This window comes from Vanacampus margaritifer, chromosome 20 (genome assembly GCF_051991255.1).
Source record: "Vanacampus margaritifer isolate UIUO_Vmar chromosome 20, RoL_Vmar_1.0, whole genome shotgun sequence".
Taxonomy (NCBI): domain Eukaryota; kingdom Metazoa; phylum Chordata; class Actinopteri; order Syngnathiformes; family Syngnathidae; genus Vanacampus; species Vanacampus margaritifer.
The window spans coordinates 7,915,530-7,943,516 of record NC_135451.1 but is presented as its reverse complement, the minus strand read 5'-3'; the positions used below and the strand labels follow the sequence as shown (position 1 = coordinate 7,943,516).

Below are 27,987 nucleotides of genomic sequence, written 5' to 3'. Positions count from 1 at the left end.
TCATATCTCCTTTACTCTCCACAGTTTTTATTTTTTTAGTATTCTAAAAATACTCTGGCTTTTTTGGGATATTGCTTATACATGGCAGTGTTCTCTGTCTGCATGGAGAACAGAGACAATTGGTGGCTAATTGTGGTTTTCCGAGTTCTTCCCCATCCCGAGTAATTGTTTCCTTTTTAAAGTCAAGGGCACGTCGTGTTATTGGCTTCATATGCAAATATTGCACCAAAGTCTGCTAAAGTCAAAATGTTAAATTTCTTCCAAATGTGTCCTGTTAACAAAAAAATAATAATAAAAAGTAATAATAATTTGAACTCGTAAATTGGACCTCTCGTAAGGCAAGGTATCCGGAATTGGAACATCAAATGACTAATGGGCAGCAAAGGAATTTATATCAATTTGCATCGTTTGATTTGCATGCATTCATCTATGTCTCATTCAGGCTCCCATTTAAAAAGTACTTCATGTGGCAAACCAGCCCGAGGAACGCTCCACATGGACTTTGGTTACATGGGGATTTATTTAGAGACTAGAGAGGAAATGAAGAGAAATCACACAAAACCAAAGGAAGTCACGATGGAGGAGATGAGAGGAGGCGGCACCAGCGGGGGCAGACATGAGGAAACAAGTCTGAGATTTTGAATTTGAAATCAACAAATGTATCGTTTTACCTGGTGGGTAAGGTTCATTTAGTTTGTTGATGGAAATATTGGAATGGGGAAGCAGAAGGACACAGGTGATGATACGGAGCGAGTATTCGACCCTTTTTCATCAGAAAGTTACTTAACATGCAAACTCACTGATGAATCACAAATGTCCGGGAAGATTTCCAAGCTTCCGAGACCACAGAGGCAGAGGATCCGGTACACATTTAAACACACACACACACACTCCTGATAACCGTAGCCGAGAATCCCCCCGTGTACCGAAACAAGGACTTGTGGGCGTCTCCTGTGCTGATCCACACGCCTGATGATCGTGTGTGGGATGCACGAGAGGAAGGGCGGATGGACGGGCCTGATGAATTGGAGACTTTCAGGGCTCGGGGGAGCTGTGCTGTGCTGTGCTGGCTTCAATCGTCTTCAGCGTCCAGACCTCCTTATTCACCACAGGAAAACATCAGAAACAAAGAGCAGTGTTTTTACGAGGGAAACTTTTATGTTTCAGTCATTGTTTAGAGGCAAGGCACTGCAAACATAAGTTGGAATGTGTATATAGTTTATAAAAACATTCAAAGAGTTCACTTGGCTGCTTCTAGTCCTTTGTGGTGAAATTGTACGGTGATTTTAGTGCTCTGGGAAGAATTTTCCTTTGTATCTATGCATTATGTTTGGCCCTTAAATTTCCCTTAGTTGGCCATTTTGGTTTTCATGCACAGTAGGTATTCAATTGCTAGATGATTGCCTCCGGTATAGTTCGGTTTTGTTTGTGAAAAATGTATTTCCACTGGAGCCCAGCACCGCACCGTGCGAAGCCAGCACGGTGTAAGCTGACCGTGTCGAAAGTGGACCGTAAAAATATTTCACAGTGGGTACGTCAGTAAAAAAAAAAAGGTTGAGAACCAATGCATTAGAGGACGGAAACTTTTACAACCTGCAAGACTCAGTGTTGGGGAAAGCTGGTTTAAAGAATGTAGGCCCGGGTCTTTTTGCCGAAAATGTCCAATTTCAGCGGGACGTAGCTCCCAAACCCCTACTCCGATTAACTACAAATAAGAGATTTAGCGTTGTGCCCTCACTAATATCAAGTACACCAAATTTCATTCCAATCGAACCATGATTTGCCATGGAACAACCCGCCCAAAGTCAGCTGGGCTAGGCTGCAGCTGATCTGCGCTGTTAATGAAGTCGAAAATGGATGAATCGATTAGTTTTCAGGCAGCAAATTTCCTTTGTCATATTAACAAACTCAACTGTCAGTGTAAACTATTTCCATATGTTTCCAGTAAATTGACGTCCTTGTGTAAACTGGACCCCGTGTCTGTCTGTCTGTATGTCTGTCTGTCTGTCTTCCCTAATACTTTTATGTGGGGTGCTTTTGCTCTAAAAAGTCTGCAAAACTAAAAATAAACAAGCTCATTTACCTGCCACCTTTGGCAGAAGCCAAACTGTGGCAGGGTTTTTTTACTTTGTGGACCAGGATTTCCCATCCTTTCTAATAAACGTGTGTTATGACCCCAAATATCATACCAAAGTCAAAGGTTGACACTTCTAAACATCATGATGTACTTGGACCCAACATTAACACTTTGAGTGTTTGCAATTATGTTTTTACCACCTACACAAAGCCTTGGTCTGGCTCACATGATATATATTATCCTCCCCTCTCAAGGCTTATAAACACAGCTCTCACATGAGCAAACTGGAGCCCAGGACCGACAGGACAGGCAATTTACTCATTTTACAAATTGGTTGAGGAAGCTGTGATCTCACAGCTACTGAAGCCAATTAATGTCGTGACCGACAGGGAGTCGACTAATGGCTCCAAGGTATGCCGCGGCCTCTATATCTTCCCTCCTTAGACACAAAGTATCACAGAGACACACAAGCATGCAGACTCGCACCACATGCGCCATCGCCACCGCGACCCGGCAGTTTGGCTCCAGTGAGGCTGAAGGGGAGGGGGGGAGGACGATCGTTTCTAACACTGCACTCCATCTTGCTCTGTTTGATTCTCTTGTTCGCTCACTCCTCATTTGTCCATAGGGAGCGGGGGGAGAAGGGGGTCAAGGCTCTGCCTGGTGACACAGTACTGTATTAGGGATGTGGTTTTCCACGCTGACCATCAGCAGTCACACAGACGTCAGTATGAACAATTATAGGCTTGTGTGCCACTCATTTGACCTGACCAAAGTTAAGCCTTCATTCACTTTTTAAAACGGTCTTGGTTGATTTAAGTGAGTGTTTGCGTTTTTTGAAAGTATATTGGCTGTTTGTGGTGACATGGGTAGGGAAGAGAATTGGGGCCAGAGAAGAGGGGGGAAATGGTTGGCAGAATTCTGACTTTATTCTCAGAATTCTGACTTTATTCTCAGAATTCTGACTTTAAAGTGAGAATTCTGATATTGTCTCAGAATTCTGACTTTAGGGCGAGAATTCTGACTTCGTGACGTAGAGCTATGAATTGTGGGGGGAAGTCAGAAAGTCAGAATTCAGAGAAGAAAGTCAGAATTCTCACTTTAAAGTCAGAATTCTGAGATGAAAGTCAGAATTCTCATTTTAAAGTCAGAATTCTGTGATTCAAGTGAGAATTCTGAGAATTAAGTGAAAATCCTGCCAACCATTTTTTAAAAGTCAGAATTCTGAGATTAAAGTCAGAATTCTCACTTTAAAGTCAGAATTCTCACTTTAAAGTCAGAATTCTGAGATGAAAGTCAGAATTCTCATTTTAAAGTCAGAATTCTGTGATTCAAGTGAGAATTCTGAGAATTAAGTGAAAATCCTGCCAACCATTTTTTTAAAGTCAGAATTCTGAGATTAAAGTCAGAATTCTCACTTTAAAGTCAGTATTCTGAGAATAAAGTGAAAATTCTCACTTTGTTACGTAGAGATATGAATTCTGAGAATAAAGTCAGAATTCTGAGAATAAAGTCAGAATTTTAACTTTTAAATCAGAATTCTGAGATTAAAATCAGAATTCTCAATTTAAAATGGGAATTATGCGATTAAAGTCAGAACTTCAGAGTCAGTCAGAATCTTGCCAACCAACTAAAAACCGCATCTCAGTTTACGGTACCATTGGCCCGGATGGCGACCTGAAAATGATTGCGAGTGGAAGAGTGCAAACAGACCCGTGACAGCACACGCTATAAAACCACGTTCTTTTGGTGACTGAATCGAAAGAAGGTGGCACCGTTAGCACTTAGCACTGCTCAAATACAAGGATTTTGCGATGAGTATCCCCAGACCGCTTGTTCACTCTAGCGTAGTTTGGAATTTCGTTGCGATCCAATCACGGCAGATAAAAGCCTCCGTCCATTGGGTCCGATCTCAGCAATCAGTCTTCTATTTATATTTAATCAGTCAGTACACGATGCTAAAATCCGTTCATTAGCCGTGACTCTCTTCTTCGGCTGTCTCAGTGAATTATGTCATTACCCGGTGCGCCATCCAGTGTTCAAACTGTGACACCACAGGTTGTGTTGAAATTGTACAGTACTCCCTAAATTGACCAAATTATGATAAGTGAGGTATTGGACCAAGCCAAGGACAATGCTGGTTCTGGCAAGGCCGCCACAATTTGTTTTTTTTTCAGTCCTGTGACGATACGACTTGAAAAAAATGACCATATTTCTTATCAAACCTGGAAAATTGTCGGGTTACCTCAATTTCCCATGTTAGGAGCCCGGCTGTCTCCTTAGCCTGGCTGGCTAAATCTCAGGCCTGGTATAACCTCTCTGCTGCTGTAATATAACCAGATATAACCTTTTGGTGATATTGTGCACTATTAAAAGCATGTGCGACCTCCACTTTGTCTTTCGCTCCTGTGCTGATTGGCTGACGTGTTTTTCAACCAGGACAGACTTGGACTTGTTTTGCCTAATTCAACGCATTAGCAATATCCTGAGTCAACACTCCCTTGCTCCGTGTGTTTGGATATCAGATTCCCCTGGCAACTCAACTGGATATATCGTCGAAGGTGAAAGCAGTGCCTTTCCCTGCAAATCGGCAAAGTGAATGAGGTCACCAGAGGAGCCTGAAAGTTAATTTGGCTCTTATGAAATAGCTACATGCATACAAGAGAAGAAGAAGGATCCAAGCCGTGGAATGTCAGCTCATCACCACTCCACGATTCAAACCAAAATTGTCTACAAATGTGTTTAAATGGTGCAAAAGAGAGGAACATTTGGCCTTCAAGCAGACTGAAGTTAGATGGCGTCTTCCCAGCAACTCGACAAGAAGCCAAGAACTTCACTTGACAGGAAAGCAGAATGTAATGTTGCTTAAATAAAAATGGTGATGACGGGTATATTTTCATTCAGCATCACAGGAAATAGACCCGTTTAAAAAGTGATCCAAGATTTGTGCTGGCGAATCCAAGAAAAGCAAATTGAGTTGTTTAAATTGCATAAACTGCTATTGAAGAGGAAATTTGGACATTCAATTGAAGACAAGTGAAATATTGGTGTCATAGTATGCTCGGCCAAACGACATGTGCTCGTGTGACCAAATGTCTTCTTCTTTTTTTGTCCATTTGTCAAGTAAGACATCCAAAGGGATTTTTTTTTGTTTCGTAAATCAAAATATGGTCAGCGTAGAATGTGCAATCTAATTTAATTTGTCATTTTGCCACTGTCGGGCGGAAATCTCCTATGTCCAAATTTGTTCAATTTGTGTCTGCTAAAATTGCCTTACATCCTCAGTTGAACACATCGTGCAATTCTACCTCTGGAATGAAATTTGTAATATTCCAAATTTTGTTCATTGTTCTCAAAAAATGAGGCCATCATTTTAGTATGACGGCTTATTAGGGCCACGAATACACGTATATATACATACTCCCTGATTTATTTTATTTTTTTTAAATTTTACCTCTAAACTTGTGAAAGCACATCAAACTGCTCAATGTTGTGTTTTGTGCTTTTTGCACATGATATCTAACAAGGAGCTGAATGTCAAAATTGACAACAGGTACTCTGACTCTATTTTTGTAGATTAGAATTTATAGACCAGCTAAAAACAGGTCTAAATTGTGGCGCAAATGGTGTCATACGATTTCGGTGGATTTGTGATTTGTATATATATATAAAATGGTGTGTGTGTGTGGGGGGGAGGGATAATATTCAGAGAAAAAAACGTACGAGAAAAATCTCACCGGTTTGTGACATTATAAAGTGGCAGATTTGCAAGAAAAAAGACTCAAAGCAATGAATCTACTTATTTGAAAATGTATAATTTAACAAGTTCTTCCACCGTAGGCATTTAGACTACAGTGTAGAGTAGACTACATTTATTTCTTGCAAATTTCAGAGGTTTTTTTTTTTTCCGCAAATCTTCTTGTAAAAAAAAAATTAAATCTTGCAAATTTGTCACTTCATACCATCACAAATCTGCAAGTTTATTTCTCGTAATACACCATCGTATTTTAGGACAGTGACAACGAAATGGTACAAAACTTCCTAACCATACTGAGTGCATGGTTATTGGTGCGAGCGCTCTGCATGACTCAGTTTACTCAGCGCTGACACAGCATGTGATTGTGAGCATGGAAAGACAAGTAAGTGAGTTGGCGCCGTGTGGAAGAAAAAAAGCAACAGCCTTGATAAAGATTATTCATTTTTTTGACCACTACTCTGCAATTTACTTCATTTCCTGTCAGAATTTGTCCCCGCAGAGGGACAGACAGGTTGAGTAATAAGTGAGAATAATAGCAACATTCTGGTCCTGATTGAAATGTGATGAATGTTTTTGTTTTTTCCACACTCATGATTTTGAAAGTCATTGTTTTGTTTGACCATGTAAATGCATCACGTTTGAATCAAATGTTTATAAGTGAGACAAAGAGAATGTCATCCGAGCTTATTATGTACTGTAAGTTTGACCTTTTGTGAGAATCGTAACCATGTGTTCAGGCATACGATTACCTCCCACAGGTAAAAACACACAAACGCTAAGCCACAGGGTCATGCATCTTCATGAATAAAAGCAATGACGTAAGCCGTGTGCAGTTATTTTTATGAATGGAGCTTGAGAGGAGGACAACCGAGACATGGATATTTAATCTAATTCATTTTTAAAAAAGCCGTCAGCACATCTCACAGGGACTCGTTTGTCCAACAAAACAGACAAGAAAAAAAATATTTTTGACAACTTTAAGTTAATAAATCAAATCAATAAAGCACCCGTGGCCCCACAGCACTATATCCAGTTTCACTGCTTGTTATTGTATAGACAGGCTTTTTTTCCCCTCCCCTCTGGAATCCTTTCCAACCAAAGCGTTTAGATGTCCAAATCTGCAAAACTCCCTTGTCGCAATTACAGTGGCATGGCCTGTTTACCTACAGCGAAACGTGAGGTGACCCTGAGTTGCCTGCCTATGCAGAATGTGAACAATTTTACACCACATGTTCGTATATATATGAATGAGGAACAAGGCTCCAAATGGGCTCCATGTGTGTGTGTGTGATCAACAGTGGCAAAGACACAGTGTAACATGGCAAATGTCCATACCCAGTCACCACAGACCCTGGGATAGGAGCCAACACCAAGTGAAATCAATTGTACCCCCCGTTGATAAATAATGAAGCTAAAATATGAGAAACACCTCTAACAGTGTTGCAGTGTAGCTTAATAGCACATGGCAGTACATGCACAATAATAACATTCATTGTTGTTAAGGGTGTGAATTGCCTAGTACCTGGCGATTCAATTCGTATCACGATTCATAGGTCACGGTTCGATTCGATACCGATTAATCCCGATACGAATCTATAAATTGATTATTGCGATTTTTTTTAAACTCAAATTTAGAAGATACTAATCAGTAAACTTGTACACTGTAAGATTTGTATGAAAAAGTATTTTAATCGTTTTCATGCAGTGAAAAACAAAAGTAACGACCTTGTTTAGAAAATGTATAGAGTAAAAAGTACAGATACTCATGTTAAAATGTAACCAATAAAAGTAAAAAAAGTAGTCTAAAAAATAAATACTCGGGAAAGTATAAAGTACTGAAAAAAACTACTCGAGTAAAGTAACAAAGTATTTGTACTTTGTTACTTCCCATCTCTGTCAGATACACAGGGGAGCTGGTGGACAGCGATTGGCTGGCAACCAGTTCAGGGTGTACCCCGCCTACTGCCCGAAGCCAGCTGGGATAGGCTCCAGCACCCCCGCGACCCTAGTGAGGAAAAGTGGTCAAGAAAATGGATGGATGGATAAATATCGGTGGATACGGATTACGCTACACAAGCTAACCAGTCAGCCACCGTGCCGCCTACCAGTACCTAAATAAGTAAAAACATATTTGCAAATACTGTACGTTTGAACGCATTTTCCACAATGGCTGTTCTGTAATATACAAATATGCAGAGTGCTCTAATTTTCATGATCTAGTGCCACCAAGAACTGGTTTCAGAATCATAGTCAAAATCAAAACGAAAAGATGAGCTTGGAAGATGAACCAACTTGAATCTCCCCCATGACAATTGGAGAGTTGGCTCAATGGAGTGTATGGTCTCCACATGCCTGAATGCACACCCTTCATTGTCTGTGCATGCTGATGATGATTCGGCGACGGTCTCCGACATGATCTGCTCCCAGACCTGGATCAGAACATCAGTCAGATCCCTAAGCAGTCCGCAGTACGCTATGGCAGCTGCGGATGCGGGAATATATGATGTCATAGATGTTGTCGATTGGATTTAGATCTGAGGGAGGACGTCGAGGATGTGCTTAACCAGGCCATGACTGACCCACCATCTGTGGACCAATGGCAGTATCCCCTGGAAATGCCAGTCAAGCTGCATGGTGCCAGTTGGGGTCCGCTCACACATTTTTGGAAGGACCTTGTTTTCTTTCCACTCCCTCCTTCTTGATGTCTCCTTTTTTTCCATCTAAGAAAAATGGGACACTAATTTAATGAACCACCAGGCTTCCCATTTTGTCTCCCTCTGTTGTTTCTCGTAGAAAGCAGTAGAAAGAGGCCTTACTCCTGGGTTGTTGCCTTCCCAGCTACAGCTCTAGCTACTTGTGTAATGTCATGTTTCTTGGTATCTCCTTTACACTCTTGGCACTTTGCTGAAATACTAAGAATTTTTTTTTTTTTGTAAAACAAGCCGGGAATCAGCCAGAAATCATAACAAAAAGGAAATGTTTGGGGGGAAAAAACACATTCTTTGTGTCTGTCCTGCTTGTACAACAGAACATTAGTAATCATTATTGCATCCTGATTGGACCGGTTAATATCCTGCAAGTGGGGTATTGAATTGCCGTTACACTACATTTTTTTTTTTTTAGCAAAATAATGACACTGCTTGAGATGGAGAAGCTAAAATAACGTATTGCGTTATTTGATTGTGATTGTGGTGATTGTGATTGTGATTGTGATTGTGTGGGAATGAAGGGAGCCGCTTCAATTAGTCGGCTGCATTCCATCCCACAACAGTGAAAATTATGCCCGATCCAACCTGTGAATAGTCTACAAAAACACCAAAAAACAGAAGTAGACAGACCGTGCTTAGAGCTAGATTTGTGCTTGGCAAGAAAATGGGGCCCAATATACAGCACAACGTTTTAATCCTGTAAGAATTCAAGCAACTTTGACTAATCCTTTTGGAGGTTTCTTTGGAAGAAACGTAGCCTGGCTATACAGTGTCAGATTGCTGCACAACACACGCTAGAGACACCCCAAAGCATGTGATTAGGTTCCGTGCTTCGATTAGACATTCTTTCTTCAGTTCTCATCTTTGCGTCACAGACATCAGGCTGCGGGATAAGCTGATAATGTATTTTGTCTGTTACTGTACGTTTTATACCGGCATAGAAATAAAGAAGAGAATGGAATGCGCTCAAGATGGGTGACCATGGTGGTATAGTTTGGGCGTTTGATGAAGACAGGAAAGGAAGAATGCGAGAAGGACAAATATTTTGATAAATATTGTGCGCTCATGTGCGTCACGTCAGATGCAATCAGCAGACTTGAGTCCATGCCAAGTTGCAGAGATAATAGATGGTCCCCCGTTCTGTCTTTTTTTCTACTTCCTTAAAAACTCCAAATTAACGAGAATCTCCGCGCATAATTACAGCAAATCATTGGGTGGAAAAGCAAAAAAAAAAAAAAAGAAAGAAAATAAGACCGTAAGAAAAGTGTATGTGTGGCGGTGGTTTCTGAGGAAATGAGGCCATATCTGCTCGTCTGCGCTGACAAACACGCTGCCAGGTTGAGGCCTGCTCGTCGGCAAGACCCGCAGAAGCCACATCTTCTCCTCCTCGCTGCGATGTTATTTGAGGCTTTTCTTGGCAGCGCTCAGGCACAGGATGCAGGCCGTTTGCTGCAGGAAAGTACGACCGCATTGTCTGACTTAGGACAGCCTAATGGGCCCACAACAAACACGAGTGTAAACTGAAGCTGATTATAATTTCAGCCCTGGGCCTCAGCCTGTTGATTGTAGACGGGGGGCCCCCTTCCAGCATCCATTAAGACTCTGGGGCCATAAGACTAAAGGGTAGGAGCTCTTATGATATATATTTACCCACATTTCTTGTGGTGCGTGGTCAAGGAAGGATATATTTTTTTTTCTTTCCAAACACTGCAGTAAATAAGTATGCAATGCAAGCATAGCTGTGGATTGGAGTTATCTCCAGCGTGCTTGTGCGTGTGTGTCCAAATAAAGAGACGACACACAGAACGATAGGGTTTGCTTTGGCCTTCTACTCTTACTGCTTCCTCATGTCCTCTGCTGACACTGTACACTGTACTGTATTTTTCGGCCCATACATTTTCTCATCATAGAACTACTTCCTGTTTCCATGCCTAAGAATCATTGGAAATGTAGTACTACTAGCCTATTGCTAACTGAGTATTTCTGGTTGTGCGTTCCTAATTCAATGTGAGACTGCATGTCATGGTGACTCACAGACAACTTCAAAATAGCTGCCATGACTGAGCAAAAAAAAGTTTGGCTAATGGTAAGCATGTGCTTGTTTACAGCTATACAACTGTCAACCAAGATAGCATTTAGCATTAGCCAAAGTGATAACACAACCACCGGTCAAAAGATTGACTAGCGATGTTCAACCTTTTCTCCTCGTCCGTCAGAGGCTCGAAGCACTCCCCATGTGCACGACGCTACCCCATATTTCGTGGCGGGTCTGAACCTAGCATATTAGCACTAAATCTAACATATAAATACACAGTAGCCTACAATTCAAATAAACTATTTAACACACAATGCTTCACAAAGACGATGTGCCTTATAACCTGGTGTGCCTTTTGTTAGCGTGACCAGACATCCCAGTTTAACAGGGACAGTCTCGGTTTTGACTTGTGTCCAAAGTCCCGGTTGACTTCCCACAGGTTCCGCCTGTTTTTTGTTGTTGTTTTTTTTTGTTCAGTCACCAAGACAATTGTTTAGGCCATGTATATATGAATCACACAGTTGTCTTTTGCGTCCTCGTTCTTATCCGTATCTAATCGCTAGCAGACATGTTTTCGTCATACCGGAACTAACTACTTGGGAAATGTAGTCCTACTAGCCTAATGTTGTGTTCATCCGTCAAACCCAATGCCAGCTGAGCTTTTCTGGCGACGTATTTCCAATGTTACAATGCAGAACTGGCGTGAGGTAAGAGGCATAGCCAGCTTCCAATAGCTGCTGGAACCGAGCAAAAAAGGTTGGCTAATGGTGTTTAGCGCTGTTAAACTGTCAGCCAAAATAGCGTTTAGCATTAGCTAAAGTAATCACACAACCACCTGTCACCAAAATGATTCTAGATTAAAATTGTTGTCAATAGTTCCTGGTAAGAATTGATTGTGTATTTGATTTTCATCTAAATATACGTTCAAAAGTCTGGTCACCCTACCTTATGTATGTTTTTTATTTTTTTTTTATAAACCCATTCATTGATTTTCCGCCTAATAATATTGTGCATCTAATATGGCAGTAAATGAATAACTTCCAAAGTTATTTATTGGATAAGCAAAAATGTTCATTAAATTCTACCAATTGTACTGAACTGCCTAGAGATTAAATATTTTAAAATCCTAACCTATAGGGGACATGCATCTCTTCTGTGAGGCCTTTCCGGCCATCCCTCTAATTCTCTCACGGGGTTATTATTGGTAATCATGTTATTACTCAAGCCACAGTGAACCCCGGCTTCTGGACCAGATGAAAGGTCTGCCGTCAAGCTCCACAGACAACAAGCCGTCAACGGATCAAAGCTATGCTCTTGTAATATCCTCCACTGTATCACTTTGATACTGTAGCACACAAAGGGAAGTAGACACTGGACTGATGACAAAGTCTGATTATTATTTTTTGAACCGATACCTTTCACGTGACACTTTGTATCACTGGTTTTGTTGCCATGTGAAGGATCCTGAAATTTCTATTCATATGCTACACAATAGAGACAGAAAATGGTGCCAAACACATAAAGCACATGATGGCAGATTTGACATGGAGTACTGGAGAAACTTTACTACAACTATTACGACAAGGTTGGCCAGATTGTAGGATTTTAAACTTTTGAAATTGTCTAAGCGTACAATACTCACAGTTTTTGCCCCAAAGGGTGTTTCCAAATGTAGTATGATACACACCGCACGTTTTGGCAATACCGCATTCACAAAGCCCATTAGCCCCGTTAGATAACAAGAAAGACTGAGTTCTCTGAGGCACATACTTCACCGTCTAGACTCCAGACAAACATGATACCTTCTTTGATATCGTCGCTCCGACTCGCGTCTGCTTTCTCATGTGAGGGCTGTTTGGCTACCGGAGGCTCGCAGGCGGGAGAGCGCTTCCATCCCGTGGTGCAGCAGTGTGAGGTGTGAATGAGCCTCTGTTGCGACCCCTTGACCCTTTCCTGTCTCAGGACCTGCAGTCAGTCAGGGATCAGAGGTCATCGCTTCCTCGATAAAATCCCCGGAGACACAGCGTGAGGATTGGCTGCCTTTGATCGATAAGACAAGAGAGATTTTTTTTTTTTATCTTTCAAACCCAAAAATTCATTTTACGAACCACATGATTGACACTACAAAGTCTAATTACAGAAGTAATTATAGGCCATTAGACCGTCCACACAATGTCTGTTATGAACAACAGCAGTCAGCCAGCAAGACGTCTGGCCTGTCAAATCAAAGAAAAAAGCTGCTTGTACATTCAAATATATGTGCATTCTCTACAAGTGATATGGAAGTTGAAAAATTCCCTTTTGTCTCTCACTGGTTGAGAGGCATGACTGAACTTACTTCTTCTGTACTTATGGCTGCCCCCAGCAGGTTGGGGATTGTAACTGCATGCATGCATGATGGGACACTTCCATATATATATATATATATATATAAAATTGTGTTAATTAACTGAGCAATGACTACTGTCCTAAATCTGTTATCCATTGAATCTTTCCTTGAGGTACTACAGCTGCAGCATCAGGACCTCCCTTGCAGCACTGATCTCCTCAAACACCTAACAGTCACCCGAACCCAGTTGCTTTTAGTAGACACAGATTTGAGACATATTGGTACTTTCTCGTAGCATATAGTTAAGGCAGACTGAGAATACGACAACTGAGATATCGAGTCGGAGGTGCCCACTTGTTAGACTTGAATGTAGGTCTTCCTGTGAAGAGCATTTGGGAGAGCGTCACAAGCACAACATGAAGGTTGAAGTGATGGAATTGGAAGTGTTAGTGGAAGAAGCAAACAAACAATATCAATAAATAAATTGCTCAGAATTTTGGGTAAAACCACCAAACTCATCCCAAGTGCATGGAAATTGGTGTTTAAAACTTGGGACAGCACACTCACTAACTGCTCAAGGAGATACCAGAATCATGGTGAGAATCAAGACTGCACTAACTACCTCTTCATGAAAAGCAATAGACTCATACCTCAGACCGCCTTTTCATACTCAGGGACATGTCACCTCCCCAAAATCTCCTAAAACCAGGTGTGTGTCTCTGACCACACATTCTTGATCTTGATAACCCTCCACACACACCCAGGTAGTGGACCCTGCATTTCTTCATTCCTCCTCCAGTCTTTTTTCCTGACATGTTTATATGACATGGCACTGCGACTTATCCGCACAACAATGACAACCGTGCTGTCACGAAATGTTTCTGGATAACTAGAACAAGGCTGATTTGTTCAAAGTAGTAAATGGGGGATATTAGCAAAGAACTGCTGCCAAAGGGTTTTCTTGTGAATGGGAGGCAGCTGCACTGTCTGTACTTCACACAAGACTTGAACTGAAAGATGGCCTGGGACCAAGGAAACTCAGGTAACCATGTGGCAATGTATATACACCGATAGACATAAACTCATATTCACACACACGCAGTACACACACAAGGGAGTCAATGGTATGGGTTGCATGGGTTGAGGCACCCCAGCTGCCGAGGCCCCCAGTGAGGTGAGGAGGTCAGGAACATTACCCACCATTTGTAAAGGAGAGAGTAGGCATGTCCAACAAGTCCCACCTGCCACTATATTTATGAAATTACTCATTAGAGGCTTTGGCTTCCATCAGGCTTTACATTGGGAACATGAACCAGTGTTTTGTGGGTAGCCATGTCTTCAGAGCAGTCTGGCTTTTCAGAAAGTCAACCAAATAAACCTCATCTAGGGAGACAACCTAATTAACTTTTATGATGGAGAACAGAGGTGGCAAATCTAGGTCCAGAAAGTAAAAACCCTGCCACAGTTTGGCTGTAGCCCCTTGTACTAGCTAGCTAGCTAGCTCCCCTAGCAGGTAAACTAGCACCATGGGTGCTTGCTCGTTCCCTAGCAGGTAAACGAGCACCATGGGAGCTAGCTAGGGAGCTAGCTAATTAGTAACCTGAGGCTAAAGCCAAACTGTGGCAGGGGTTTTACTTTCTGGACCTGGATTTGCCACCTCTGACAGGCAACAGGTTGCTCCAGACAAATCAGGGATTTCGATGGTCCATTTGAGGTTACGCTCAATGGCCTAGTTCGTTTTCACCATCTTACATAATGCTGTTACCATGACAAGCAATGCAGATAGGACAGTTCAGAGCACTTATGTCAGTACCTGGCAAATCGGGTCAGATCACTGGCAAATGAAAATAGAGCTCCAGGATTTGAATTGAATAACAAATCAAATTTGCCTTGTATTGTGATGGACTTTTTTGTAATACTGTATTAAGAAGATAGCCAATCATTGATTCCCCAAATGTTAAGCTGAAAGTATTCTCTTACATTGTAACACTGTGGTTTGTAGAAGTTATTTTAATTGAATCCATGCACAGTAGGTGCACGGTGGTATTGCTGCTAAATTCCCACTAATGCAAGAGCCGCCGGTGTGAGGTGGGCCCTTAACATACTGATCCTATTGGACTCTGCTTAATTTAACAGAATCACTAAACGCTTCTCACACATGTACAAACACACATACAGGTTCTCACAGCGTATATTTAGACATGTAATCCGCTGCGAAGCTCACAGAGGACAGCGCGGCTCAAAGACCTCTGGCTGCGCGTACAATAAGGGAGACTTATTGAAACAAGGCTGGCACTGAGAGCTCAGCAGTGGGGGGGTTTATTTGGAGAACAGCAGGGCACTGGCTAAACTTTGATCAGCCCTCGTGTTCTGCTTCCCTTTTCTCTTTTCTCCCAGCCACCGACTGGCCAGTAAACACTAGGGCCCAGAGGGGGAAGAGAGGAACAGAGGCAAGCTTGACTAACTTCGCAGAAAGACAAGAATAGTTGCATTTTGATTACTGTGTGTTAGTTAGTTAGGACTGTATAAAAACTGAAGAAGGTTATTGTAAGGCAAGTAATATTGTTAGGGTGTGAGGAAGTATGTCATGACTTGACTGCAGTCATTAAGCCACCAAATTGCCCTTCAAAGACATTGCCTGTCCTGTGCGGCTGCTTGGTCATTCAATATGTTGGCTCTTGAGATACAACAATAACATTAAAAGGGAGTTGGAAATTGATAGATGTGGAATGGGAAGGCAGTGCTAAACCCTACGAGGAAGGGGGACGCTATGAGCAGCAAACACTGAAGGACAGAACAGGACTGTCCAGGAAAGACCAGAACAGGACAAGTGTATTGAGCTTAGCAGTGACTCCATGTGTGGTGGGAGTGGCCATGACATGCCAAACATCGCTGTAAATTTTTTGGGGTGGAAATGAGAGTACAGTTCAGGAAGTTAACATAATCATAAGAGCTCCGTGTAGCAATTAGAGACTGGCCCTGTGCCAAGTGACTGAATTCCATAGGCGTGCCTCACAGAGACATGCTTTTTAAACAACATATGCACATTAGTCATCAGTTGTCCAGATTGATTGAGCAGGCACAATGACGGCAGACACCAATCACGCCCAGGGAGGAACGCCAACAAAGGGCCGCTTGCTAATTCTACGTGTTCAAATCAATTGTTCCCAATAGAGGGCAGCTAGGTGTAATAGCGGTTAGCATGTCTGCCTCACAATCTAGAGGTCTCCGGTTCAAACAGCTCACCAAGACTTTAATGCAGACGTTGTGCAGTCGTGTGCTAAATAAGTTAGCTGGACGTGGCCATGTGAATAATTCCTCTCTGGAGTAAAATCAGCGTCACTATAAGAACCAAACCGCAACAGTGGAAGCAAAAGGATCGGACTGTTTTCATAAAACGTCCCACCTTTAATTACGTTACTTAGCTGTGCTTACATGTTTACAATCACATAATGGATGAAAAATCGCCTTGGTATTGCTAGCAAAACTGTGTGTGTGTTAGCTTACTTGTTATTGTGGGTTTTGGAGTGATGAATGATGAATGAAAGTAGTTTTTGTGTTTTTAATCTTTGAGCCACAAACCATGCATTTTGCTGTCTTCTTTTTGCCAACCTCGACATAATCTGTGAATCCAAATTTAATCATCCTTGGGGATCCTTCCATCACTGTTGGCACAAATGAAACAAAAAACCCTTTTTGATTTCTTTCTTCCCTAAAAGGCAAATAGTGTTCAAATGAAGATTTCCAACTATAAACAAGATGACTTGCCAAGTTATGTACCGGTAGTTCAAGTCTAAGTCAAGTCACCTTACAAGTCCCAAGTCAAGTCATTCTAAAGTTTTTGACAAGCAAGTCACAAATCCTAAAAATGGCAACTCGAGTCCACCCATCTTTGATCATTTGTCACTGACGACTCACATGACCTCAACCATGTCGATTTTATGCGATGTTAATTTTTCCTGAAAAATGCTTCCAATTCCAAATCCAAAAAGTACAGGTGCAATAAACTGTACTGTACTACACGTAACATTTATAGCTCAATCATGGCACCCCACAGAGAAAAACTCCACCTTCCCATCCACTTCTCTTAACCTCTCTAAAAAAAAACTATTGTGCAAACTTGACCTTGTGGGTTCTTAGTCCTGTAATGACACCCAGTCTCTTTGTTGTGGGCCAAACCTGGGAGTGAGCTTAGCCGGAATGATACTCATCAGACCGCGGTTGAGAGAGACACTTCATTTGGAATTTTCCCTCAGAGGAAAGCAAGAGAACAGAGGCAAAGAGATCAGAAGGTCAGAGCACTCTGCAAACTCCTAAAGCAGCATCGGAGATGAAAGTTAGCCTAAATAATCCTGTAAAGTGCTCAGACGGAGCAGAAATTCCCCCGAGGGAGGTCTCCACAATGTGACCTCCACCCCTCAACGCTTCCCCCCAGCAACTCCCATAGACACAAAGACAATTCACTTCACATCCATTAGAAGAATTAACAATTAGAAGACGAGTGAACGTAACCAACCAGCGTTCATAGACTGGAGATAATCGGGGGTGGGGGGTTTGGGGGGTGTCACAGCCAAGAGGCTTTCTCTGACATTTTCGACAGGACGGCTTGTCACTAATCGACTGCTGAGTGACTAGTTCTGGCATGCTGTGTTTCATTTCCCCTCCTTTCTCAAAATCCTTCCCTCCGTGTGCCCCAGTCAACGTAGATAAACACTCCCAGACATATAAAGGCCCAACGTAGGAGACTAATGGAGCTAAAAGCCCCAATGAAAAAGAACACCAAGCTAATAAATGTCATGCTGCAATGAGTCAAACAAACAAAAGGGCCAAAGACAGTTGGGTTATGTTTACTTACTTCTACTTAGTGACAAGGGATGCATGCCGCAATATGGAGTCCCTTTAAAACGCCTCATAAAGTGTGCCTAAAAGGTTCGGTTGGAGGATGAGTCCATTGGTGCCATGACTGTCATTATAGTGACTTCATTGTTTTTAAGACTGTCATCCTTTGGAACCACTGAAGTCCTTTCAGTCTTCAATTTTGAACCAGAAGTTACATGAACTATGCAGACTCAAGTTCATGGTGATGATTGACCTGGGAACAGAATACTTAAGGTAAAATGGTCGTAAAATGTCTACAAGCATCCGACAGGAGCTTTTTCTCATCTTTTTTATCCGATATAAAGAGCCCCAGTACAGCAGAATCAGAATTACCTTTATTGGCAAAGGAAATTGTTTGAGCCTTACTAGTACATCATGAGGCCATTCCTTTCCCACAAAAAGAATGCAAAACCCACCCTGGCCTTTGGCCCCAGCAGCATGTCTGTAGCCCAAACAACTCAACTGCAGTTGCAGTCAGTGTGGTTTTAATTACAAGCTCAAAGGATAGTTCAAGTTTATGTGGACGGGTGGGTTAGGAGGTACAGAAAAGGGGATTGTGGGGTAGGAGCGGGGTAGAGTGCTCGAATCACTGTCGGATCGGGACGTCCTGTCTATTTGATGTGTGCCAGGCAGGCTGCTTGTGTCACTCAGCCGGAGTTGGGCGTCGTTTGTGAGGGCCTCGGCTTCAAAGGCACTATTCCTGAAAAGACCACCGTGGAGAAAATGGAGCGAGGGGGGAGGCAACGGGGGACGATGGCATCACAGGTGAGATTCAGATCAGTACGCAAATGGAGCGCCACTAGAATGAACCTCTGTTTGCAAATACTGAAGGTACTATGGAGTATGGGGTAACACAATTGAGAATGATCATTTCTGGGCATGCGTGCGTGAGTCCAAATTTGCATTTTACCCATTATTAATACACATTGATTAGCAAAACTGATATTCAAAGGCCGAGAAAACCATCAAAAGAAAGTAGAAAAAGAAGAAAACCACTGAGACTGTTCCAGAAAAGCTTTGCTGGGCCCACGTCATCTATTGCGGGCAGTCGGATTTCAAGGGAAGCGCTGTGCTACTTACGCAGAAGCAGCTAGCTAGCAAAAGCGTTGGCTGGCTGCCAGTGCGCCTAAACACGTTGTGAAGTTGCTTCTAAGTCAGTAAACATCGCCTGCGTGGCAGCGAATATGCTACATTTCTGACAAGTGTCATAATCACGAAAGGATGACGAGAAAAAACGGATCGAGAAGCCATGCTAAACGCAAAGCTAACCTAAGAGTGACACAGGTAGCGTGTTTAAAGCTAGCGTGTGTAAAATTAAGTGCCTTGGTGATTGAGTACACTTTTCAAAGACGTCTGGCCGGAACCGCAATAAAGAAGAGGACATCCATCTTTGAACAGCAAAATAACAGGCAAATTCATACACGCCAAACAGAATCGGAACCGGAAATAGTTCCACTAGAGTGTCAGTCAGGAGGAGTATGGCCCATAATGTAAACATATTCAGGACTTCTTTATGTATGAAAGGTTGTATTAAAAATATTATTAGGTGTATGGCATTGCATTTGCTCTCAATAGCCGACTTACCTTCTGCCTCCTTGACAACAAACTGCATACACAATGGGCACTTTCTTCACATGAAAGGATGGCAGAGGATTTAAAGGACTCGAACAGGGGGATGACAGTGCTGCTTGGAGCATGTGTCATTTTTTGGGGAGGGGGGAGGCGAGGACTGTTGAGACAGAGAGAGAGAGTAAAGAAAGCGACACTTTGAATGTAGATTTAGTTACACTGTCAACGACTTCTAAAGAGTTCAGAGGGGCCATTTAGTTTGCCAATATGTGAATGTCTTGTTTGTTTTCAGGACAAAATATAGATATTTTTTGCTTCGCTCTTCACACTTGTGACTTCTGCAAGATACTTATAGTGATGCTTAAAGATAAAGAAGTGATGAAGTTGGCTCCTCTGCAATTCTACTCGCATAATAAACCCAGACTTGTTCTGTTAAAACAGAGGTGGGCAATCTCGGTCCTCGAGGGCCGGAGCCCTGCAGGTTTTGTAGGTTTCTCACTTCCAACACAAGCTGATTCCAATCAACAGGATCGTTATCAGGCTTATGCAGAGCTTGCTGATGAGCTGATCATATATCAGCTGTGTTGGAGAAGGGCAACACGCAAAACCTGCAGGACTGCGGCCCTCGATGCCCACCTCTGTGTTAAAAGCTTCTTCTTTTTTTTCCTGGAGGACCGAGAGGTCAACGGTAACCACGAGCAGACTTTGCCAACACAACACCAACGTTATTGGACAGAGTCGCTTCTTTCTCTTCAACAATGACTGCATTCATTTTTGTGTGCGTCCAAAGTCGTATTAGTCACGTATGAAGTGGACAAATGCTGAGAGACATTCCATGTCCAAGTGTGCGTTTTTCCACAAGAAGAAAGGCGGGAAATCAAAAGCCGGGGTTTATCAGGGAGATATGGATGCATTCCTCAACAACGGCGTGTATGTTGTTTTAAAGCGCAGGCGGTGAGGGAAGCTGATGGCGGCGTGTTAGTTTTGCGCTGATGGTGCATATTAAATATTATTTGAGTGACTACTTAGATTAAGAGAGTGGGGGGGGTTAGGGGGGGAAGGTTTGATCACATTAGAGGAGGGAGCTGTTCTAATTACGTGAGAAAACTTGACACAGACAAGCTGCTCTTTGTGTAGAAATGCTGCAGTTGTGGAAAAGAGTTTGATAATTCCTACAAAAGCATGAGATGATTTCCCTTAAACTCCAACTGTGCTTTATGCACTGATCCTTGACATTTTACTATAGCCTGCATTTTTTTTAAGTATCACAAATCCCATTTTCCACCTCAGTGTGACTTCCTCCTTTAAGAATATACTTATTAAACTGGCACCAGGTCAAGGGAATTATCGCTCATCGCCTTTAACATGCTGCCTTTTGGGTGCCAGCAGAATTGATGGCAACCGTTAACACCATCACGTCAAGTCCTGTCCTGTGACCGGCATTCTTTGGACACTTCATTAGGTACAGCAGAATAATCTCTAAATGTGTGCAACATGAATTTACATGTATGATGGAACGTATGGTGTTCCACAGGGTTCAATTTCGAGGCCTCTACTGTTTTTGTTTCATCTGCTACAACTGGGTTCCAATACAGTAGTGGTTGTTTTAAAGTGCTTTATAAATTTAGAGTTGAGTGATGGGAGTCCAAACGGCATGTTTTGCAATGCCAAGTTGAGCAATTCTAGTCCAGCAGGGAATACAAGAACACAATGCTTGCTGTTCATTTCAATTCACCAGTAAACCCTTTACCTCTGTCTTTAATTTGACAAAAAAAAACATATTTTTCAGTTTAGGTGTGGTTCAGTACCTCCAACAAGATTCTGAAACACTGCTCTAAACCTTTGGAAATGTTTAAAGTAACCTACATTATATTAATCAATTCAAAGTTCATAATCAGATGTGTAGGAATTTAACGGTCCCCACCCTTTTTAACTCGACTAATGTTTTACTGCTAATAAAACATGTTAACAACGACTCCCTGGAGCTACAGCCAAAAGAGACTGAGAGTGGATATGAACGAGTGGAAGTATTTTCCTTTCCAGCCAAAACACAGCATCGCCAAAAAAACCTTGGAAGTTTGAAGAGTTTAATGGTCCAGTTTAATGATCCAATAAGCAAATATGAAGTACAATTTTTTTTTTTTTATTGTTTGAAAACCTGACCTGACTTCAGGGGGCCATCTCCTCCTGACACCCTGACAAAGACCTTATTAAAAGATTGGAAGGGTAGAAAGAAAAATGGAGGAGACCCCCATCATGTTGCTGACACAAGCCCAGCTGATGCCATCACTCAGGGGCATGATTCCATTTGGTGTGTGTGTGTCGCTAAAATCCCACGGTAGGCTGGAGGTCACGTTGAACATGTCTTTAAAACGTATTCACGCGGGAGTAGAACTTTATAGCTTCTTTTTTTTTTTTAATAGGAAATATCAGGACATATAGTAACTAAAAAAACTAAAACAATTCTTTATAATAATATGTTCTATGCTAGCCCACTAGTCTAAACATGGTATTATGATAATTATTCTGTTTGTGGAATATGAGCAAAGCAGCAAAATCCAGCCGTTTTGATTTATCTTAGTAGGCGGCCATTTTACTACCTGCTGTCAAATAAAAATGACATCACAATTGCTCAGGGCTCAGGCAGCAACCAATCACGGCTCACCTGTTTTCTGAAGCTGAGCCGTGATTGGATGTTACCTGAACCCTGTATAGTCGACTGCTAGTAGCAAAATGGCCGCCCCTTGAGATGGATAAAATTGGCAGTAAAATTCAGTGCAATGCTCACAGATCATTTTTAGAAAAAGAACATAACAAAAGACTTTAAGAATGTATGTTTTTCAATTTTTAGACTGTGGAAACTGGACATGAGATTAATCAAACCAATGTTTTGGTTGGACTCTTGTGTTGTCTCCCGGTAACTTTTTTCAAAACACCAAAGGAAGACCTGATACGGAAATGAGCCATCCACAAATACACACAGCACAATCTCCTGATCCAGAAGAGTTCCTGTCTGCCTTGTATTTAGTAACTACTCACCCCCCATTCAAACACCTCACAAGGGCTTGCTTGACATGTTCCTGTGTATGCCCAAGACGCTTCCCTCTTTACATCCTCTGCCTCGCTTTCTCCCAGCTTCCTTTCGGAGGAAAACAGACAAGCCTTTAATAAAACATAGTTTCTTGTGTTCTTAGGATTGACTGAATAAACAAGGCAATGGTTTCCAACTCTGACCACACACACACAAAATCTTTATTTTTGCCCTACATATATATATATATATATATATATATATATATATATATATATATATATATATATATATATATTCAATAGCCAAATCAGCTAAAATAAACAGATTGAATAAATTACTTCATCAGCTGCCTCATTTTTCGAATGAAAACGCGCATATATTGCTGCGCACAGGCGCCAGTTGTTTGCATATACGGATGAGACAAACAGTCCTGTGTGTTGTCACATGTGAATGTGCATTTATGTCTGCTAATGGCGTGGAAAGAAGACAGCCTTCTGTGTCAATGCCTTGTGACCCCCCCCACCCCTCATACTTGAAATAAAAGGCAGGGAGACACATTGTCAGGGGAGGTCACAACCTTTGTACAAAAGACAAGAGACGTGAATATGCCACAGTGTTAGCTGAATGTTTGTTTTGTGGTGTTAATGTGGTGGTTAAAATGTGTGTGTGTGTGTGGGGGGGGGGGGGGGGGGGGGGGTGGACTTCTGAAAAAAAAAATCAACATAATATTTTGTAGTGTTTGTTGAGGCCGTCTTTCAGTAATTTAGCAAATCATAATGGCTAACCTGTTAGTAGGCTACAGCGCGCTAGCCATTCCATTGTAAAATAGTCTGTGTAATTAATACAAGCAACAGTTAATTAGCAAGAAGGCTAACATTATCGTTCAAGACATCGTTGTGCCATTTACTACAGTTAAATTACTAAAAGGAGAAATTTTGCCACTGAAATGTAGCGACCAGACAAGCTAACAGTTAGCTTTGCTTTTTTAGAGTATTCTCCTACAACTCTTCTTTGTATTTTCTCACAGTCAGGATGACATGTTGTGACATATTATGCTCCCTCTCAGACTGAAATTAACAGCTGAAAACAAAACAAAAAACATAATATTTTGTAGTGTTTGTTGGGGCTGTCTTTCAGAGAGCAAATCACAATGGCGAACCTGCTAGTAGGCTACAGCGCGCTAGCCATTTTATTTGTAAAATAGTCTGTGCAATTAATACGTGCAACAGAAAAGTTCATTAGCAAGAAGGCTAACATTATCATTCAATACATCACTGTGTCATTTACTACAGGTAGATTACTAAAAGCAGAAATGTTTGCCACTGAAATGTAGCGACCAGACAAGCTAACAGTTAGCTTAGCCTCTTTAGAGTTTTCTCCTACAACTCTTCTTTGTATTTTCCGACAGTCTGGATGAAATGTGGCATTATGCTCCCTCTCAGACTGAAAAGAAGTCAAAAATGAATGTCTACTCATATTTAATCACTTGTTTCTATTTTCAAAGTGCGCCACCCGGGGTTTGGAGCCTTATGCCTGGCTCCTGGTAATGCAAACCTTTTGGCGAGGTGGGTCAAGATAAAAGGGGGCCGATGTCAAGTCCGTGTTGGTAGCACCCTCTCGGTCTTCATACTTTTCAGGGAATGTGACAGTATATTTTTCCTGCTCACAGTTTATAAAATAAGACATTTTCTCTGCCAGTGTTGAGAAAATCCTCCGACCCCAGTAGGCAACATTAATCTATAACAGTGTGGTGTTGTTTATATTTCTCAACTGCAAGAACAACATCGCTCCCAAAGTAAACCTAATCTGTCTGTAATTGTAAACAGTCTGTCACAGTAATGGCCACCGGGAAGAAATGAGGACCTCATGGCGAGGCCTCAAGTAACTAACCCCAAACGCTAAACGCCCACAAAGACTTCCCACCGTCCCTCCTTACCTCTGTACATCTAAAAACCAACAACCTTCATGCAAAATGCTTCCTGTGCGCCTCCGTCTGGGGAAGGAAGGAGCTCCTCGGAGCTTCCTGTCTTTGCTCAACTCTTCGGGAGGTGGCTGCGAATAAAAGTGTGAGGCGCCTAACTTAAAACACCCCCCCCCCCCACTCTGTCTGCGTGTCTATCTGTCTCTCCGCAGAGGGGGAGCGAGTGAGGCCTGACACCAAAGTAGGCCAGACTCTTTGCTTGCGCGAGATAAGGCAGGCAACAGGAAGGAGACCAACCAGAAGCCCACACTGCATGACATGACAGAGCCACTATTCATTTTTCAGGAAGTACCAAAGAAAAACAAGATCAACAATATCAGATGCTGTGCAGGAAATGGGAAGAAAGTTGACTTCATTAAAATTATTCTAGTCTTTGGATAACTTTTTTTTTTTTCAGAGAAAGTCATAAAAATGTATTTGTTCTCATGTTTAAAGTTAGCTTTTTTTCCTTTAAGAACCGAAATGTAACAAAGAGACATAAGCAATCTGGTTTCTGAATTTAACACAAACAAGGGGGAAAATGCAGCTTGGTTAGGACAGGTGAGCTATTATTTTACATGTGATATCATATGCTAAAATATTGAAACCAATACTAAAGTCCTCAATTCCTTCTTTTGGCATTTTAACAGTTTGGCAACATTTCCGAGCATTCAGTATGTTTACATGCAGTCAATAACCATTTCAAAACCAAAATGGCGGATGTACTTTTTGGTTGTGGTTTGTTTTTCTTTTTAGATTTAAAAGACTTGTTTGTTTTTTACTTTTCTGATTGGTCACTCGGTTCTGTGGTTACCTATACTTTTTTTTTTGTATATGGTATTTTCCTTGGCTGACGGTATTTTTTCTTTCCTGAAATTGACCTCACCTAAAAGCTTTAAGCTTCAGCCCTAAACCTTTCAGCCAGCGACAGAATGATAAAAGTATTATATGATTTTATGTATATGCACATAGTATTGTACAGTATGTGTATATATGTTTGTTGCTGTTTTTTTTTTTAATGTGTTTATGTATTTGTCATGATTTTGTGGTAATATTGGTGCTGTCCAAATAAATTTAAATTCAAATAAAAAAATAAAAATCTAATAATTTTGAAAGACGATGTAAATGTGCAAAAACTGGAATATTTAGTCATATAAACATGATGTCCGTGGTACGGAACTTTCTCCATTTGCAAGGAATTTTGGTCTATTTAATACAGGAACTACTTGTATGCGCGGCAACCATGTTAAACGAGCCTAACTCGAATACGTTGATTTCACTTATTTTCTGTTTTTACAGTGAAAATGCCACCACAAGTTGACAATGAAAATGAATGGCTAAAATAATGACCACACTGAGCACACTAGCACAAAGCAACGGCAGAACTTGTGCCTCAGGACGCCAACTGATGAACAAGTCTGTTGGCGCCCAAAACACTTGTTGTTGTCACCACACACATCAATCTCTTGTTTCTCCTCATTGCCACACAATTGCGAGTAAACAAGGATGACAGTGGAAGAAGAGTCTGTTTGCTCAGTGCTGTCCTCTCCCATACAAATTCCAAACAGCTTTGTGTTTCTAGCGTAAACGGCGGCGGCCGTCCCGCTTATGTCAGCACCAAGCAAACACGCTGGACAGACAAGCGCAATGATTAGCATCACACGCAAATGCAAACAGTCACCACAGACCAAAGGTGCCAAATCCAGGTCCAGAAAGTAAAAACCCCGCCACAGTTTGGCTTTAGCCTCAGGTGCTAGTTAGCTAGCTCCCTAGCCAGCTTCCATGGTGCTCATTTAACTGCTAGGGAGCTAGCGAGCGAGCTAGCTAGCACCCATGGTGCTCGTTTACCTGCTAAAGAGCTAGGTAGCTAGCTAGCACTAGGGGCTAAAGCCAAACTGTGGCAGGGTTTTTATTTTCTGGACCTGGATTTGCCACAGTCAAGAAAAGGCAACATAAGCAGAGGTGGCAAATCTAAGTCCAGAAAGTAAAAACCCTGCCACAGTTTGACATTAGCCGCAGGTACTAGCTAGCTAGCTCCCGTGGTGCTTGTTTACCTGCTGGGAGCTAGCTAACGAGCTACCAATAGGGGCTAAAGCCAAACTGTGGCAAGGTTTTTACTTTCTGGACCTGGTTTTGTCACCTCTAAACATAAGAAAAAAGATTCCACACAATATAGATATAACATAGAGACAACTATTCACACTTAACCGTAGGGTTAACTCGGAAATTCACTTTTAGCATGTCAATCACAGATGTATAGAATGGTTTAGAAAAATGACAGAAGGATATTTGAGTTGCCCAAAAGCCAACCTTTGAAGTTATGCTCGGGTGGTGGCCTTCTAGGAGTAATGGCCCTCATGCAGGGAACACACGATGGCAGGAGGGTGGCTAGAGAGACGAAGAGGCGCGATTGGGAGGAGAAGGTCGTCATTGTCCGCAGCAGGGTTACCTTCAACATGACATGGGATCAATATGTTTTTGGTCCCCTGTGCCATGTGAATACGCCCTGGGTGACAAGATAGAAATGGCAGCCGCTTGTTGTGAGGTCAAAGGTCAGTGTGGGGCTAAATGCTCATTTATACCCAATGAAAGGATGAGGGTGAAATACTCTGTGGTGGCTATAAATCTAAATGTTTATGGAGTGTGTAGGGATTGTGCTGTATTTACCTTTTTGGCAATGGTAATCTCTGAATACTATGTTAATTAATATACTCTATGCATTTACTGTACATCTGTGTTTTACATCGTGATTTGTGAAGGTCAAAAAATGTAAAAAGCATATTTTAACAAAGTAAGGAGTTTATAAATGTAGGATGTAATTCGAGTGAATGGATGACCCCTTGGACCAACTGTATCGACCCTTCTTAAACTTTTAAACAAATTACCACTAGAGGGAGCCAAATCGTTTTTGTTGTTTTTTTGCTTGCCCATAATGTAATTTCAATACTGATTGACCTGGCCTAAATTGCAGTTGTTCTGGCTTTTAAAATTGTGCTGTGGACACTATATTTTTGGGGTCAAATTATATATATTTAATAAATATATATAATTTGACCAGATATCAATACTATTTATGAAACATACATTTTTGCTCCCTTTATTATTTTAGAGGCCATAATAATTATTTATCTGAATAAATAAAGTGGTATGACTCATTCCAATTCAATTTAGAGTAAGCATGTGTGCACACAATATTAAGATAAAATAATCATTTAATCTCCAAAGGGGAACTGCAGCAAAGTTTTCAGGGTTATGGACGCATAACAGAGACAAACATGCATAATAATACAGCGAATTGTGTATGATGGGTCATCTGAATGATTACAAGGGCTTGACAATTAGCAATTCTCGGCATATCCACACCCCATTTTTTGTTTATTTTTTTGAAGATGCAGCCTCTATATTCAGGGAGAATAGAAAATCAAAATTGAACCAATTAAAAATAAATAACTTAGCTCGTACACATCGCGCCGCTAATCTTTATCGCCAATGGCTTTAAACAAAACAAACACAAACATCAGACTAATGTAAGAAAGAAAGAAAAACTGCACATGCTTGATTTTTAAAAAAAAAATGCACAAAGGCATATAAGCTCATTTTATTGTATTAATATAATAATAAAATAACATATAATCGCGCT

General features: G+C 41.5%; 1 long non-coding RNA gene across 2 annotated transcripts; it reads right to left on the bottom strand.

The window, feature by feature from the left end:
* Positions 1-26,874, bottom strand: LOC144039999 (uncharacterized). 2 transcript variants are annotated; one of them, XR_013289603.1, is made up of 2 exons: positions 26,658-26,874; positions 1-1,098 (listed from the first exon to the last, which is right to left on the bottom strand). It is a non-coding gene; the product is annotated as an uncharacterized LOC144039999 (long non-coding RNA). The 2 variants fall into 2 exon arrangements; XR_013289602.1 differs by lacking the exon at positions 26,658-26,874 and adding an exon at positions 12,380-12,602.
* Positions 26,875-27,987: the final 1,113 nt, after the last annotated feature.